This window comes from Lampetra fluviatilis, chromosome 14 (assembly GCF_964198595.1).
Source record: "Lampetra fluviatilis chromosome 14, kcLamFluv1.1, whole genome shotgun sequence".
In the NCBI taxonomy this organism is placed as follows: domain Eukaryota; kingdom Metazoa; phylum Chordata; class Hyperoartia; order Petromyzontiformes; family Petromyzontidae; genus Lampetra; species Lampetra fluviatilis.
Genome location: NC_136288.1, coordinates 7,339,270 through 7,351,086, shown reverse-complemented (window position 1 = coordinate 7,351,086; position 11,817 = coordinate 7,339,270).

Below are 11,817 nucleotides of genomic sequence, written 5' to 3'. Positions count from 1 at the left end.
TAAGGGTTTGTTTGTGGGAGGAACGGAAGCAGGTTGCCATCGTGAAGATGCTTGTTTTATATGCAGTGGGAGTTGGTTCCAGTGAAGGGGAGCAATAAGGGAGAAGGGACGAGAGCGAGACTGGGTGCAGAGCGAGAGAGGCACAGAGAGGAGCAGTCGAGAAGCGAGTTGTGGTGGGGCAAGTCCATGGAGGGAGTTAGAGACGAGTGTTGTTTTGTCCCCATGTTGACTTTGAGTTGTGCTGAGTGTACGGTGAGTGCTGTTGTTTTTGAAGCGTGTTGTCTTCTAGTGTCATGTTTTGTGTGTTGATTTTTTGACGTGTCATTGTGCCTGTGGGAGCCAGTGCGGAAAGTAGGTTTTCTTATGATCTGTCTTGCTGAATGCGTGTATGTTGAACTCATTTCGCACCGTACGTAGCCGACCGTGCTTTTCGGAGGTGCGGGGAAAGGACAACAAACTAAACACAACAAGGAGTTCTAAAGAAATGAGTTTTCCGTCTCGATTTAAACACGCATAGCTCCAGTGGCTTCCTAACATCAAAAGGAAGAACGTTCCAGACGGCCTCAGAAACGCATATGAAAGCGCGCGATGCAGTGACCGTCTTTGTTCGATAGCCAACCAAACGCCGCTGCGAGGATGACCGGAGTTCGCGCGATGGTGTATGCTGCTCGACAATATCAGCAAGATATTGTTCATTTGTAGCAAGAACCTCGTGTGTAGAGTGTGCGACGTTATCATGGATTCGTTCGGAACCGAAAGCCAATGCAGCTCAGGGAGCACTGATCTTGCAGTACCCGTCACGACACGTGCTAGAGGATGTTGTACACGCTGAAGCTTGGAAAAAACAAATTTTGCCAGACGTCCCGTAGAGTAGTGAGTTGCAATAATGGAGCCTCGTCGATAGACTACTATTGCCACACGCCGTCGTGTTGCCTGTGTCGCGACTCAGCAGTGGTCGAATGTGTCCTGGAGCCCTAAATATGAACATTCCAGGTACGTGTTTTACGATCATCAGGCGCGTGCAGCGTGGAACGAGATAATTCGTATTTGGATGGGGAGTAAATTGGTAAACACGGATAGAAGTAGCGTGGTGGGCCGCGCGATCTGGAGTTTGGGAAACCCTGATTTAATGTAAAGTAAACAATAAATAGAACATTTAACTGTCTAATATATTTAGAATTACATAGTATAGAAATGGGTTACGTTGAGTCCAGACCTACATGAACCACCACAAAGGGTATGCGATTCAATGTACAATGTTAAAATGTTACGTGCAGTAAGAGAAACAATCTCAGCCATCTCATTTTTAAGTTGGATTTATCCTGCCATCTGGTGGTTACAACTGACCATTGCTTCATCGTTTTACTCATCAACTTCACGTCAACTTTCCGGATAAGTTACTCCACCGTAAATACAAAATAGCTGTACAATCCTATGAATTATGCTTGAATTAATAGGATTACAATTAAGCTATCCCAGAAGGCCTTGTATTTGTGTAAGAAATACTTTAATATATTTTTTATATATACATGAACTTGTAATTCTCCGTTTATTTATTTCGTTACTTATGCTCTCAATAATGACGCTCAAACTATGTCGTGTCATTTCAATTAACATGAGTCACTGAGATTAAACATCATCTGTGAAAAAAACAGCTTCATAGCCCATCTGATTCCTCCAGTCGAAGTGAAGATTCTGATTCCTGACATTGTATATTTTTTTCAATTGTTATAAAGTATTCTTGCCCCACACTATGTCAGTCGTAAGTGATGTGTGACCATATTCTTGGTTCTTTCGGTAATGAATCCCTGCAGTCACGAAAGCTTTAGATCAAAAATGTTTGACCATACTTCACCAGATTGGCGGAAACGTTTATGATTTCCCCCACCGCTGACGTGAGCTTGTGACCTCGGGCGGTTTCTTCATTAGGGCGATTGGGCGACGCACCACCAATCTCAGCCGTTACTGTGCCTCTGGATATAGTCCAATCAGCGTCATGTCACGTTCTGTGGAGTACCGCCTCTTTTTGGGCGATTTCACTCCGGCTGAGAATCGCCCCGAGTGTTCCCATAGACTTACATTCAAAGATGTTTTTTTTCGAACGGCGGGCGCTGCAATGCATTCTCTATGACTTCCGGGAGGGCTCGCACTAACGTGCTTACGTCATCATACGTAAGCACGTTTCAGTCAACAATATTATTTGTCGTCACCTAGTGGAATCTTTAATAAAAGAAACTGAGTGGATTTTAATAATAGTGAGATAGAAACAAACAAGATGTATTGTAAGAATCGCTTTATTTTTCATTAATATTAAAGAAGTGAAGTTGCCTTTACATGCTTAAGCTGTTAATTTATCCATTGCATGGGTGGACCTTATCCTTATCAATCATCCAGACATTTGCCCCCCCCTGAGAGATTTTGCAGGAGCCGCCACTGCTTGTGACCAGCAATCAAACTCAGAGGGTCGTAGGGTTCACCGTGCAGTGAGATAAGCGCGCTTACTGCAACCCACAACAAGCCATCATAACCAGCCAAGATCAATCCACTGCTGGGTGACGGAAACCCCAATACATCGTCCATGAATCGCCGTCCTGCGATGCTCAATTCCTGAAAGCTCCCGCACAGGAGCCGATGTCATGCCATCACCCAGCGGGCACAGCCATCAACATCATCATCGTCGTCATTCCTTCCAGCGGTGTGTCCTGCCCAAAGCCACTTCTCTCAACACCTATTGCTGTGTTGCGTTTCATTGTTGCTAAAAAAAGATAACAATTATGTACGAAATAATTTCAAACTTGGAACGTGCAAAGTATCCGCTCACTCTCGGCAGCCACGCGATGACACCAATTGGCCAAGCTCTGCGGGCCCCTGCATATGGAGATGTTATTGGCCAATCAATGGGTGTTTGCATTCAGGAGGAGACCGAATAACCCAGAGAAAACCGACTCGTGCGAGGTGAAAAACACTGTCATGCAAACCGAACGGTCGTCCACGTGTTTGCTGTACTCCCATCTCTTGGCGAGCATGGGTTACGGCTCCTCCTCAACGGGTCCGCAGCATCTGTACCGGTGATCCCCCCCCCCACACACACACAGCGCTGGATTGCAGGCTACCGGGAGTACCATACATTTCACGAACCGAAAACTGAAGTGTTGATTTTAGTGAGATCAATGAGCGCGGGAGATGGGACGAGCTTGCCTCTACTTTGAAGTAAATCCTGTTGCCAGTGAAATGTACGTGGATTATAATCGGGGCTATTCAGCGCATGTATGCTAATTGGAGTTTCTGCGGACCGAATGTGGTTGCGGATATTAGTCGATTGGGAGCCACGTGGCGAGATGTTTACTACCTCGCCAGGTATACAGGAGATGTTAACTACCTCGCCTGGTACACAGGAGATGATAACTACCTCGCCTGGTATACAGGAGATGTTAACTACCTCGCCTGGTATACAGGAGATGTTAACTACCTCGTCTGGTATACAGGAGATGTTGACTACCTCGCCTGGTAACACAGGAGATGTTAACTACCTCGCCTGGTCTACAGGAGATGTTAACTACCTCGCCTGGTATACAGGAGATGTTGACTACCTCGCCTGGTATACAGGAGATGTTAACTGCCTCGCCTGGTATACAGGAGGTCAAAGAGCTCCATCCCGACCCTCACGCCTGCTGTGTATTTGGAGCGTGCATGTTTTTCTCTCCCCGTGGTCGCGTGGATTTTTCTCCGGGTCCTCCTGGTTTTTTCCCCCTGCACATCTAGAAACACGCGTTTAGAGAGCATTTGGCTGCAGTACATTTCGACAAGATAAGCCACTTCGCTGAGCTATCATTTGTGACCAGGTCGCTTCTGGAAAACAGCTATGCAGCTCAGTGGGCCTTACCTGGTCAAATAAAATAGTTTCATATTGTATTGTGTAATCAGGAAGAAGATGCAACGATGTGGTTGGTGCCCCAACGTCGCTTGGACGTTGAGACAGTTCCATGTTTCCTGGGGACGAACAGCTGGTGAAGTGTTGTTGGAAGGCATCAGCGGCAATGTGATCGCGTCACACTCGGGCTCAGTGTGTGGCACGTGTGCTGACCACAGTGTGGCAGTATTTCACTGCTGTGTGTTGTTTTTGAATGCTTGTGTCCAGAAATATTATCTTGCCTTCGAGCAAAATACAAGACAATTCGCGTCGTTGTGGAGACTATAAATAACAAAATAGATAAGCGGACAATACGTCTCCTTACATAGATATGGTTGTCGAAGGACAGAGTTTGCTGATATTTGATCAATGCCTGCTTAAATGATGTGCTCCCTGAAGGCGGTGGGGCTGATGGGATGTGTAAAACTACTTTGAATCTGTACATGGGGAGAGATCGCATGACGAAGGCATTGCCTACCGATATAGCTCTTCGGGATTGTATTCAAATCAAGTCACGTGGTTTGGACCCGGCATTAATGAGATGTATTTCCACATAAGTCAAACAAACACTTTAATAATCCTAGATTTGAAGCTTTCGTGACTGCAATGATTCATATTCTCAGGTTTTTTCGGTAAAGTCACGTAGGTAAAACATTAAAAGTAATGAAAGTAAAATAAAACAAAACAAAAATAAAAATAAAATTCACGACGTTTCGGAGGCAACACAAGTCTCCGTCATCAGGTGGGACCGTCACAGCCAGATTAGCTGCATCAAGTGAAGCAATGATTCAAAATGTAATCCCTTATCGATGGGTATTACCTTGTTATCGCGGCATCTCTTGAGGAAGGCCAGCGTCTCGAGAAGCTGTGACTTCTTGTCTCGTTGTCTGTTAAAAACTCTAACAGATAGGTGGAATTCCTCCCCGTAGAGGGCATTAATTCTAGATTTGAAGCTTTCGTGACTGCAATGATTCATATTCTCAGGTTTTTTCGGTAAAGTCACGTAGGTAAAACATTAAAAGTAATGAAAGTAAAATAAAACAAAACAAAAATAAAAATAAAATTACGACGTTTCGGAGGCAACACAAGTCTCCGTCATCAGGTGGGACCGTCACAGCCAGATTAGCTGCATCAAGTGAAGCAATGATTCAAAATGTAATCCCTTATCGATGGGTATTACCTTGTTATCGCGGCATCTCTTGAGGAAGGCCAGCGTCTCGAGAAGCTGTGACTTCTTGTCTCGTTGTCTGTTAAAAACTCTAACAGATAGGTGGAATTCCTCCCCGTAGAGGGCATTAATTCTAGATTTGAAGCTTTCGTGACTGCAATGATTCATATTCTCAGGTTTTTTCGGTAAAGTCACGTAGGTAAAACATTAAAAGTAATGAAAGTAAAATAAAACAAAACAAAAATAAAAATAAAATTCACGACGTTTCGGAGGCAACACAAGTCTCCGTCATCAGGTGGGACCGTCACAGCCAGATTAGCTGCATCAAGTGAAGCAATGATTCAAAATGTAATCCCTTATCGATGGGTATTACCTTGTTATCGCGGCATCTCTTGAGGAAGGCCAGCGTCTCGAGAAGCTGTGACTTCTTGTCTAATCTGGCTGTGACGGTCCCACCTGATGACGGAGACTTGTGTTGCCTCCGAAACGTCGTGAATTTTATTTTTATTTTTGTTTTGTTTTATTTTACTTTCATTACTTTTAATGTTTTACCTACGTGACTTTACCGAAAAAACCTGAGAATATGAATCATTGCAGTCACGAAAGCTTCAAATCTAGAATTAATGCCCTCTACGGGGAGGAATTCCACCTATCTGTTAGAGTTTTTAACAGACAACGAGACAAGAAGTCACAGCTTCTCGAGACGCTGGCCTTCCTCAAGAGATGCCGCGATAACAAGGTAATACCCATCGATAAGGGATTACATTTTGAATCATTGCTTCACTTGATGCAGCTAATCTGGCTGTGACGGTCCCACCTGATGACGGAGACTTGTGTTGCCTCCGAAACGTCGTGAATTTTATTTTTATTTTTGTTTTGTTTTATTTTACTTTCATTACTTTTAATGTTTTACCTACGTGACTTTACCGAAAAAACCTGAGAATATGAATCATTGCAGTCACGAAAGCTTCAAATCTAGAATTAATGCCCTCTACGGGGAGGAATTCCACCTATCTGTTAGAGTTTTTAACAGACAACGAGACAAGAAGTCACAGCTTCTCGAGACGCTGGCCTTCCTCAAGAGATGCCGCGATAACAAGGTAATACCCATCGATAAGGGATTACATTTTGAATCATTGCTTCACTTGATGCAGCTAATCTGGCTGTGACGGTCCCACCTGATGACGGAGACTTGTGTTGCCTCCGAAACGTCGTGAATTTTATTTTTATTTTTGTTTTGTTTTATTTTACTTTCATTACTTTTAATGTTTTACCTACGTGACTTTACCGAAAAAACCTGAGAATATGAATCATTGCAGTCACGAAAGCTTCAAATCTAGAATTAATGCCCTCTACGGGGAGGAATTCCACCTATCTGTTAGAGTTTTTAACAGACAACGAGACAAGAAGTCACAGCTTCTCGAGACGCTGGCCTTCCTCAAGAGATGCCGCGATAACAAGGTAATACCCATCGATAAGGGATTACATTTTGAATCATTGCTTCACTTGATGCAGCTAATCTGGCTGTGACGGTCCCACCTGATGACGGAGACTTGTGTTGCCTCCGAAACGTCGTGAATTTTATTTTTATTTTTGTTTTGTTTTATTTTACTTTCATTACTTTTAATGTTTTACCTACGTGACTTTACTTTAATAATCAATACAGTACGATAGTAATCTACATCATGTCGGTACATCCACTGCTGGATGATGGAGTCCTCTTAGCTTGTGCACCGTGAGGGATATTTGACTATACTTCGCCGTGCTGGTCAGTGAAGGCCTGAAACGCCTCCTACAGTCGTGTTTGTGTAGGCAATTCAAGCACCGTCTGTTGAGTACTGATGCATTCAGTGTGATTTGGCCGTAGAAGGCAATGCAGCATTACAATGTTTAGATGCCTGTTCAGACATTAAAGCAACAATGGTCAGCATGGCTCGAGAAGTAGATGAAGGTGAAGAGGTCATGGAAATTGGCAGTGATGCCACCACGCTAGTCCACAGCCGACCTACAAGGTCTGATCTCATAGTGTCCACGATCTGGATTTAGGAAGGACTGGAAGGATCTTTGTTAACGCAGGCATCGTCTGAGCTGGCATGGGGAATGTGTATGGGATCGCATGCCGTGTGGGTAGAGTGGTTGTTGGCCGAGCGTCTCCTCTGTCAATGTTATTGGACGTTCTTGGCCTCTCGGGGTTCGTCTGCCTCCAGTAATTATACTGCACTGGGGACAGTGTCGTCCACTCTCACGCAGCAAATGTGTCTGCACGGGGGTTTGCCGTATTTATCCACAGGAGAGCAAACCCAGAACATATTTATCTCAAAACGAAACGATAAATAATTTGTATTTTACAAGGCAAGGCCCACTGAGCTAGACAGCTCTTTTTCAGAAGCAACCTGGCCACAATTAACAGCTCAACTAAGTAGCTTTTCACGTGAATATGTACAGCTGCCAAATACTCGAAACACGTGTTTCTAAATGCGGAGGGAAAAAACCAGAGGACTTGGAAAAATCCATCTGAACACGGGGAGAGAGACATGCACACTTCAAATATACCGGGTCAGGATTGAACCCACGACCTCCTGTATGCCAGGCGAGACAGTTAACTTCACCACCGAAACAGTCAGCCTGCTATAAGTTATACATTTCCACATGGTAAGCCACCTTTGTTGAGCTATGATTTATGGCCAGGTTCGCTTCTGAAAAATACGTTAATAGCTCAATGGGCTTTACCTGGTAAGATTAAATACAGAGTTTTTTTATTTGTATATTTTAAGTGATTTGTTCACCTTTCCTAGACGTTGCACTCCGATCCTGTTTGGTATAATTTGTTGTTGTAACGTTCTGATCCGCCCCTACTGGACATTTGTGATAAAAAAAAAGCTTTATAGCTCATTAAATTCATCCAGTATAAATACATATTCTCATTCTGACGACACTATGTAACGCAATTTTTGTTCCTGGGTAGTAGGTGTTATTTCGTAATTGCTTATGCCTAAAAAGTATGGAAAATGGCTATTATTCCCCACAAACTTTGCTTTTGTAACCAGGGCAGTGATATTTAGAAATGTACCTATTTTTTATGAGAAAACGGGCGAATTTGTGTCTTTTTGTTCACATTAAGTCAGAAGAAAACAACATATGAATCAAAAGTAACATGTATTTTTACTAAAGTAATACAAAAATTACTACAAATATTTAGAAGTGAGTAGTTTTTCGAGATTTACGATTATACTGTAAATCACTTTCACGAATCAGCCCCCAAATGTAGTCTCCCATCATGTTCTCGTTATACTGTCCTTGGTAGCGGCATTCAAAGTCCAGTATATCCTAATGGAAGTGCTCGCCTTGCTCCTCCGAGTACGCTCCCATGTTTTCCTTGAATTTATCAAGATGAGCATCAAGGGTATGGACTTTGAGGGACATCCTACAGCCCATTGTGCCGTAGTTCTTTACCAGTCTCAATCAGCTCCACGTAGTTTTCGACCTTGTGATTGCCCAGGAAGCCATGAACCACTGCGACAAGGCTGTTCCAAGCCACATTCTCCTTACTAGTGAGCTTCTTGGGGAATTAATTGCACTCCAGGATCTTCTTTATCTGTGGTCCGACGAAGACACCGACTTTGACCTTTGCCTCAGACAGCTTAGAGAATAAGTCTTGAAAGTACTTGAAGGCTGCCGACTCCTTATCTACAGCTCTGACAAATTGTTTCATTAGGCCCAATTTGATGTGCAGTGGTAGCATCAGCACCTTCCAGAGGTCCACCAGTGGCTCCCACTTGACGTTGTTCCTCCCCACAGAGAACTCGGTCCGCTGTGGCCAGTCCCGCCTGTGGTAGTGCGCCTTGGTGTCCCTGCTGTCCCAAAGGCAAAAATAGCAGGGAAACTTGGTTAAACCGCATTGGAGACCCATCAGGAATGCCACAATTTTTAAGTTCCCGATGACCTCCCAGCCATACTCATCATACTTCAAGGCGGCCAGCAAGGTCTTGATGCTGTTGTAATCCTCTTTGAGGTGCACCGAGTGAGCCAGGGGAAGAGACGGGTACTTGTTACCATTATGGAGCAGCAGGGCTTTGAGACTCCTGGATGAGCTGTCAATGAAGAGGCGCCACTCATTCTGGTTACAGGCGATTCCGATTGCCTCGAACAGACTGGTCACATTGTGGCAGAAGCAGAGCCCATCTTGACGAGTGAAGAAGCTGCAAAAAGGTTGGTGACGCTTCCTCTGATCTGCGACTTGCACACTTTCATCCAACAAGTTCCACTGCTTGAGCCTAGACGTCAAAAGCTCGGCATTAGACTTGGGGAGACCAAGATCTCTGATCAAGTCGTTGAGGCCTTTTTGGTTGGGGTAGTATGGGTTTCTCTCCTCAGCTCCACCTCTGAAATTGTCATCTGGATCTACATCGTATTCCTCGCTCTCTGACTTGCTGCTCTCTTCTAAAGACGGCTGCTCTCTTTCCGGTGGAGTGGGTACGGGGAGCTCATGGCAGTGTGGCACCGGGGCGATGGATGAAAGAAGGTCCGTATGCGTGATAGCAGGTGCATTCTTGCCAGTCTGACGTTTGGAAGGATCCACCATGCAGAAGTAGCAGTTGCGTGAGTGTTCAGTGTGTTTCCGCCAAATTCTTGGGATAGCGAACTTCATGGCTCTCTTTTCCCCTCCGTACCATCCTACAGAAATACATTTATTTCACGCATGACTAATGTGTAAGAGATTCTCCCAACATTTTTCATATTTGATATATATTTTTTCAATAACATTGAAAATTGTAAAACATTTTCAAATTAAAAACTTTTACAATTTTATAAATTTTATAATGTAAAATTCTGAGCAACAATTGTCCATCTTACCTTCCAGAGTTGTTTTGCATTGCTCGCAGGTGAAATGAGGTGCCCGGGGTTTGTTTTGATCCCTGACAGGCATGCCGAAATATGCCTTGTAGGCCTCACACATCTTAGCAGATGCTTCCACAGAGTACTTTTTCTCTCTAGTCTTGATAAATTGGCCGCAGACATAGCAAAATGCGTCTGCCGCATGCTTGCAGCCTCTTGATGCCATCTCAGAAAAATGCAGATATGTATCCACTTAGGCAGCTGGAACTAAACTGAACTAGTGGGCTTAAGGCCCCTGTATTTATACTACTATTTATATTTCTGGAAAGTTCTAGAGTGTTCTAGAAGTTACTCCAAATTTACTAAATCTATCTGGAATGTTCTGGAAAATAGGTAAATTTATAAATATCACTGTCCTGGTCACAAAAGCAAAGTTTGTGGGGAATAATAGCCATTTTACATACTTTGTAGGCATAAGCAATTAGGAAATAACACTTACTACCCAGGAATAAAAAAAAAAGTGATTACACAGTGCTTTCAAAAGTGTGCAGTATACTGTAATGCAGTTCAACACAATAGCAGCAGATCTTGGTATCCATCAATTCACTGCCACGTAAACACGGACGCCATTTTTCGGACTATCTGGGACTAACCCAGACAGGTGGCAGCCCAAATGTGCACAGTGCCCCAATTCACAGAGAAGCTGCGATGTTTTCCGTCCACATTTCGCCAATTGCGACACGTGCGTTAGTTTTGTCTGTGTCTCTATCCATGTCTCTCTCTCTGTACCCGCAGAACTCTTGTCTCTGGCGGGGGAGGGGTGTCTGTGCTCAGTCTCTTGTAAATGTGACTATATCGAATGAGGAATTTCCATCACTGGCTCAGAGATGCAGACCTGACTCCTTTGAACAGATCACTCACGATGTCCAGTTAGGACAGGAGGATGGATTTGGGGATGTTTTAAACACGCTGCCGTGATCTTATGGTTATCACACCGGCTTTCCTGCAATTTAAATTAATTCCCCCACCTCTATAAGGGGATGCACCACAGGTAGTTGGCAAGTCACGTGCGGTGGGGTGAAAATGTTTGACGATGGAAGAGTAGTACTCTTTGGTTCTTTCGGTAAAGTCCCGTAGGTGAAAGAAAATTAAATAATTAAAAAATAAACTCACAACGTTTCGGGCGCAACACAAGTGCCCATCATCAGGTGGGACACAACCGTTAGAAACAACTGCTGAACTGGGCAAGAAATCTGCAGTGAAACAAGACAAGACGCTATATTATATATCATATAGCGTCTGGTTCACTGCAGATTTCTTGTTGCGCCCGAAACGTCGTGAGTTTTTATTTTATTTTATTTCACCTACGTGTCTTTACCGAAAGAACCAAAGAGTATGGATTCTTGCAGTCACAAAAACTTCAAATCTAGAACGATGGAAGAGTAGGCCAAACATTCCCTCGATTCAGAGGCCCGAATGCTATTGCTGCCATTAGGGCCTCCACCAGAGCCATTCCAGAAATATCATGGCTGCACCTTGACTTCTCTTATATTTCAGTCGGCAGCCGGAGGAAGGTTGTATTTATGGCCACAGAGGTTCACAGGCGTACGCGTGAATGGAGGACCCATAGTGTTCCCATGGACTGGGAGGCATTCAGAGACTTGTTTTTCCTTCCTGACGTTTTGCAACATTCACAAGTAGCGTTTGCTTTTATAGTGCTCTGTAAATAGATGGCCAGTGTGTGGCTGTAGTTAGTTTGTGTGTTCCGACACTGGTTCCGTGCCATTCCATGCCATGTAATCGTAAATATATCGATGTGGAATTCCATCAATGGCTCAGAGATTCAAGCAGGGATGAACATCACCGTACTTTTGAGCAGGGGGAGAATCTGACATGAGAATGT